General features: G+C 46.5%; 1 long non-coding RNA gene across 1 annotated transcript; it reads left to right on the top strand.

Moving 5' to 3' along the window:
- Nucleotides 1-294: 294 nt before the first annotated feature.
- Nucleotides 295-1661, top strand: LOC148218282 (uncharacterized). The gene is made up of 3 exons (XR_015800520.1): nt 295-441; nt 737-823; nt 909-1661. It is a non-coding gene; the product is annotated as an uncharacterized LOC148218282 (long non-coding RNA).
- The last annotated feature ends 4043 nt before the right edge of the window (nt 1662-5704 follow it).

Genomic DNA, 5704 nt, shown 5'->3' on the forward strand with positions numbered 1-5704 from the left:
AGAATAACCAGAATTTCTGCAGATAAACATAAAGAACAATGTGCCATGAAACTCAACTCTTCCACAGCTTCCTGTTCATTCTCCTAGTTTGGCTACCAAAAAAAGGATATTTCTACCCCACCCCACTTTGTTTGGGTCTTTGCTTCGTGTTTGGATGGAAAGAAAATAATTCCACCACGTCTCTCAGGTGTCTTCTTGGACACTCAGACTGTAAAGTGGGTCATGAGATTGGGTTTAGACTCTATATTTACCCCATAAAAGAGAATTTAAAACTACAAACATTTTCTTTCCCAGACATATATTATAAAGACTCCTCCAACAGATAAACTGCAAAGTGGAAGAAGCACAAACCTGCCCTCGGAGCAGAGCACAAGGAAAAAGCAAAAAGTGCTTGTCCAGCTGGATTCTCAGTCAGACAGCTCTGAGCACACTGACCTCCTGGTAAGAGCCAGAGAGCAAATCCTGTGCTGAACAGTTCTTTGTGCTCACTGCTGTGTCTAAGAGTGAAGATAAAGGGTTTGGGCTTCTACATTCAAGCCAGTATTTATGTGTATATTTTTACTTGATTGGCTCTTTCTGGAATTGTGGTTATATGTACATAATTTGCATTCTTTTTATTCAACTGTTATGCCTCATAACAACATCTTAACTTTTTTTTTAATAGTTTAATATCCTGAGAGGGATAGAAAAAGTATTTTTTAATATAGTGTGACTAAACAACTTTTTAATTTATTAGAGCATAGTCTCAGAAGAAGAAATGTTTAAACAATTGTACAAAGATTATCCACAAGCTTCACAATTACATTCGACAGCACCAAAAAAGGTATGTTATCCTTTCATAAGATTAAACCAAACAGTTAATGAGATTGTTTACAGAAACTGATGGATGGCTTTATTTCCCTTCCTAGACACCAGCTCCATGCCATGGGAAATCTCCAGGCTCTGCACTGAAACTCCAAACCATGAGGAGAATGCGCCAGGCGGGGTGGGCGGCGGTTTCCAAAATGGACAGGAAAAGAAAAATTCAAGAAGCTGTAAAGCTCTTTGCTTAAAATGCAGAAAGGCCCAGTGCCCTGGCATTGCTCCCTGGTGCCTCCACAGCGTTGTTATTCTCTGAGTTAGTACTTTGTTGCATTTTTCTGTCGTGCTCAGTGTGTTTAATATTATTTTCATTTCCTTTACACATATAAACTTCATAGATCTATAACTGCATCCCCCTGCAGAGCATTTTCCACCTTTCCTCCCTTGTGCTTCAAAATGTTGGGACACAAATTAGCCAATTTAAAATTTTGAAAAAAATAGAACTACATAGAAAGTTGTTTCAAAGCTGCTTCTGTCATTAGAAATTCTGGTTTTAAAGAACTTCTGTTCTTTTAAATTTACTGTTTTTCTGAATAGATAACACAGTGAAAGAAATGTAGGTGTTAAATGTATGCACTTTTGCCTGAAGTCTTCTGTTTTTTTCCATTTCACTGGCTGTTAGACCTGTCTTTTTAGACTGTTTTGTTTTCACTATGTTAAAACGGTTTTGGAATTTCTACAATGGAAGTTTCAATAGAGTTACTTGCATTAAAAGATATTTCATCTTCATGAAGAGTAAAATATGCATGTTATAAGATATGAAAGCAATGTTAAGATGCCATTAAATTGTTTTTCTGAAATATAAAGTGTGAGACTAAATGTTGTTGCTTTGAATATTTGAACACAGACAGAAATCTCCAACTAGCCTTCCTAGGGATCAGCAGCTTCTGCCACAGAAGTGTAAGGATAGATTAGAACATCTGTTTCTGTATTAATCCTGATTAATCTTGGTTTCACAACAATGACAACTCCCAGTTCAGAGCCTAGAGATAACAAAAAACCTACAAGTTTCTTCAGACTTCCAATAGAATGAAATATCTTCAAATAGAATGAAAAATCAAAAATCCGAGATTTGTCTTAAGTGGAAAGCAAAACATATTTATTGCCTTCTTTTTGTGTAGTCTTATGGATAGGCCAGTAGTTTGGGTTCCTTATGTTGAGTAGGGATGTAAATAAAAAATTTTTTTGTATGTGACTAACAAATATTGTGCAAAGATCTGGAAGAATATAGTGTGCTTTCCACATGAGCAGTTGAAAGTGAAAAATGGAAGTTTGTACTGCCCACTTCTAGACTCAAACAGTAATTAATCAATCAGAACCTTGGTATTTTCTAGGGACATTAATCCGTAGTATATCACATAATTCTCCTGATACCATGAGTGTGTCCTGTGAGGTGTTGTGTAAATCACCTCAGAAATTACAAAAGTATTTCCAGCAATGCTCCAGAAAACTTGAAGGAAATGCAAAGAGCAGGGAAGGGTGTGAAATGATACCTGCCTGTTTCTGTGCCTCAGGGTCCCTGTGCTTGTGCCATGACAAGTCCACAGCTGCATCTCTGTGTCCCTTTCTCTGGCACCTGCCCCTCATTCCCAGTTCACTGCAGCACTCACTGGGGGAGAATCCAGAGGGTGAAAGAGACCAAACAACTCCAGGGCTCAGACACAGACAGGTCCATGGGGGAAGGAAAAGCTGTGCAAGGAAGCAGAGCCAGGAATTCACTCCCTGCTTCCCCCAGGCTGGTGGGTGTTCATCTCTCCCCAGGTAAGCAGGGCTCCATTCCAGGCACTTGACACAAACTCCATCACTTCCAGCATCCCCCCCTTCCTGCTTCTGTCCCTTCTTTCCAGACTGATTCTTCTTCTACATGGCCTGGGAGTCCCCTGGAGCCAGGTCAGGGTCCCCTGTCCCAGCTGTGTCTCTCCCCCTTTCTGGTGCTCCCCCAACCCCCTCACTGTCAGGGCAGGATGAGGAACAGGAAAGGCCTTGGCTCTGGGCAGGACCAAAAACCTCCTGGAATCTTCCTGGCCCAAATCCAGGCCCAGCCCCAGAGAAGCCCCTGGGAAGGAAGTTAACTCCTCCCAGCCCAAACCAGTCCCCAGGACCAGGGACCAGCACTGTCAGTGTTGTGCACCCAGCCCTGGCAATGAGGCATCAGGATAGTTACCATGGCCACTGTCTTGGTTTGAAAGACAGGTGTTTGCTAAGAAAGGCAGAAGCCTCTCTTGAAATGGAAAAATGTAAATCTTCTCCTGCCAAATTATTATAATTTTGAAATTAAGGCGCTCTCAGACAAAGATATGGGAATAGGAATAACAGTTCTTTACTAGGAAAAAAAATAAAAAATACAGTAATACAAAAAACCACAAAACATTGACTGAGTCAGAATCCAACCTGACACCCCATCAGTCAGTCAGGGTGTTGGTGCAGTCCCATTAAATGGTGGCTGCATCCTCCTGCAATGACAGGTGTGGTTCAGTTGGAGCAGTGCTCCTGTAGAAGGTGCAGTTTTCCTCTGAAGGTCCAGTGATGATGTAGAAGGGTCTGGTTTTCCTCTGGAATCCAGTGGAAAAAGGCTGCTCTGATGTCCTAAAGCTCAGATTTTGTCTAGGTAGGAAAGTCTTGGCTCCTCCCCCTGGCTGGAGCATCTCCCAATGGGATGATGGAATTTTATCAGCCATGCACTGGGACTCCATGGCCCATTAACAGGAGATATCTCCTGGAGGGAGGATGGGTTGTGGAAAAGATAAAGAACACTGCCCCACCTGGTTTTAACAGGTGGTGATAGAATGCACACTTTTGGTTACATCCTGCTTTGCAAGCCAAGACAGCAACCAACTGTAGCAATGGAGTTTTATGATGGTTGCCATGGCACTGACCTTCCACAGTACTGTGGGATCGTTTCCATGGCAAATGAGTTGTGCAAATGTCATACAAAGTCCCTGGAAACTGGTTAATTGATGGTTGCCATGGAAACAGCACCAATGGAGGGTGTCTGTGTAGGTTGTCATGGCAACTGCCCCAATGGTTGTCATGGCAACCAGCCTTGACAACAGGACCTGAAATGGTTGTGGTGGCAGCCAACCACAGCAACATGTCTCAGTGAAATGTCCATGGCAACATGGCAGTGTATCCATGATGGTTGCCATGACAGCCATCCCAAGTGCTGGTTACCATGGAAACAGTCCCTGGCTTAGCATTTCCATGTCTGGTTGCCGTGGTGTTGGGCACCAGCAGCGCGTGTGGCTGATGCTTGTCATGGTGACATCACAGCTCTGGAATTCCATGGCACAAGCCCATAGCAATGGGGTCCTATTGCTGGTTTCCATGGAAACTGAGCATCACAAGTGGTTCAAGCTTTGCTTGCTGTGGCACCACACTTATGAAGGAATCCTAAATTAATAGTTGCTGTGGTAGTTGCTGTGGTAACAAGTGTGATTGATAATTGCTGTGTTAACGAGTTCCCCGGGTAGTGGTGGATGTCCCATTCCTGTAAACAGTGAAGGGCTTTGAGCAATCTGATCTGGTGAAGGATGTGCCTGCTCATTGCAGGGGGGTCAGATGAGAGCAGAGCTCTTCCAACCCAAATCATTCTCTGGCTGTATGGTGAACAGGGGCTGCTCAGTGGACCTTGCTGGCTGATCCTGGTACCTGATCACCAGAGTTTGCCCTGTCCTTTCAATCTTCAGTGTTTGCTCTCTGTGTATTCCAGCTTCACTCCGTGTGTGTTTGTGTGCTTTAAGGGCCTGAGGAGCCCCGGGGCCAACTCTGTGCTGCTGTGCTGGGCAGCGGGGCTGGCCCTGGGGCTGGAGCAGCTGCCCGAGCTGAGCATCTGCTGAGCATTCCAGACACAGAGTGGCTGTCCCTGACCTGCCGTGCCTCCAGTTCCTGCTGCAGGGCCAGACAGGACTGGGCTGCTCTGCAGGGCTGCGGATGGGACATGGATTTCAGTGCTGGCAGAGGGAGAGAAGGACGAGAGTCAAGCAAGGCTGTGCCTGGGACTGGTTGAGTGCCACGAGAGCTTTAGCAGGGTGTGGGAAGAAGGCAGGTGTTGGGAATCCCACAGGAATTGGCCATTCCTCAGCCAAACACTACTTTTTTTATTTGAAGCAATAGCAAGGGAGGCCAGAGGGACATCAGTAAAGCTCTGGGAGCTCCCGGGGTCAGAGGGAGCTGGGGAAATGGGGCACTGGGTAAAGTCTGCCAGGGAACCAGCACAGACCTAGACCAGGCTAGGAGAGCTGCACTGGGGGTGACCAAAGGCCTTGGGGGGCTGGGACCCCCCCTGCCAGCAGCAATGACATTTGTGTCCCCTGGCTGTGGCTGCTGTCCCTCCCACTGAGACCCATGAGAAGACACCAGTTTATTCCAGCGCCAGGGCTGGTGGCCTCCTCTCCAATCCCACAGAGCTTTGGAGGGCTCCTGCTGCTCTCCTGCCCTCACCATTCCCACCCCACATCCCACTGCTCAGGGACAGCCACGAGCATCCTGTGAGGTCACCAGTCCCCATTGCCAGGGGATGGGGTCAGGGCTTGTGTGTCCTGCTTGGCACAGCCCAGGCAGGGCTTTCACAGCCACATTCCAGAGTCCATTTCCACCTGGACCCGCTGGTGCCTCTGAGTTCTGCTTCCCCAGCCCCAGGGACGCTCTCCTTGTCTGCCCATTCCCCCACGGTCTCTGGGCAGGGATGGCCTCAGTGGGGGCTGCTGACATCCTCAGCAACTTGGAGGCTGCTGCTGAATTTTACTGCTCCAGAGGCTTGTTCAGCCTTCAGCTCTTCAGTTCAGGAATTCAGTGCCCCAGGGCTCATGAACATTTCAAATCACCCTAACAAGGGAAGCCCATG

This window comes from Sturnus vulgaris, unplaced genomic scaffold, assembly GCF_052056855.1.
Source record: "Sturnus vulgaris isolate bStuVul1 unplaced genomic scaffold, bStuVul1.hap1 Scaffold_192, whole genome shotgun sequence".
Classification (NCBI taxonomy): domain Eukaryota; kingdom Metazoa; phylum Chordata; class Aves; order Passeriformes; family Sturnidae; genus Sturnus; species Sturnus vulgaris.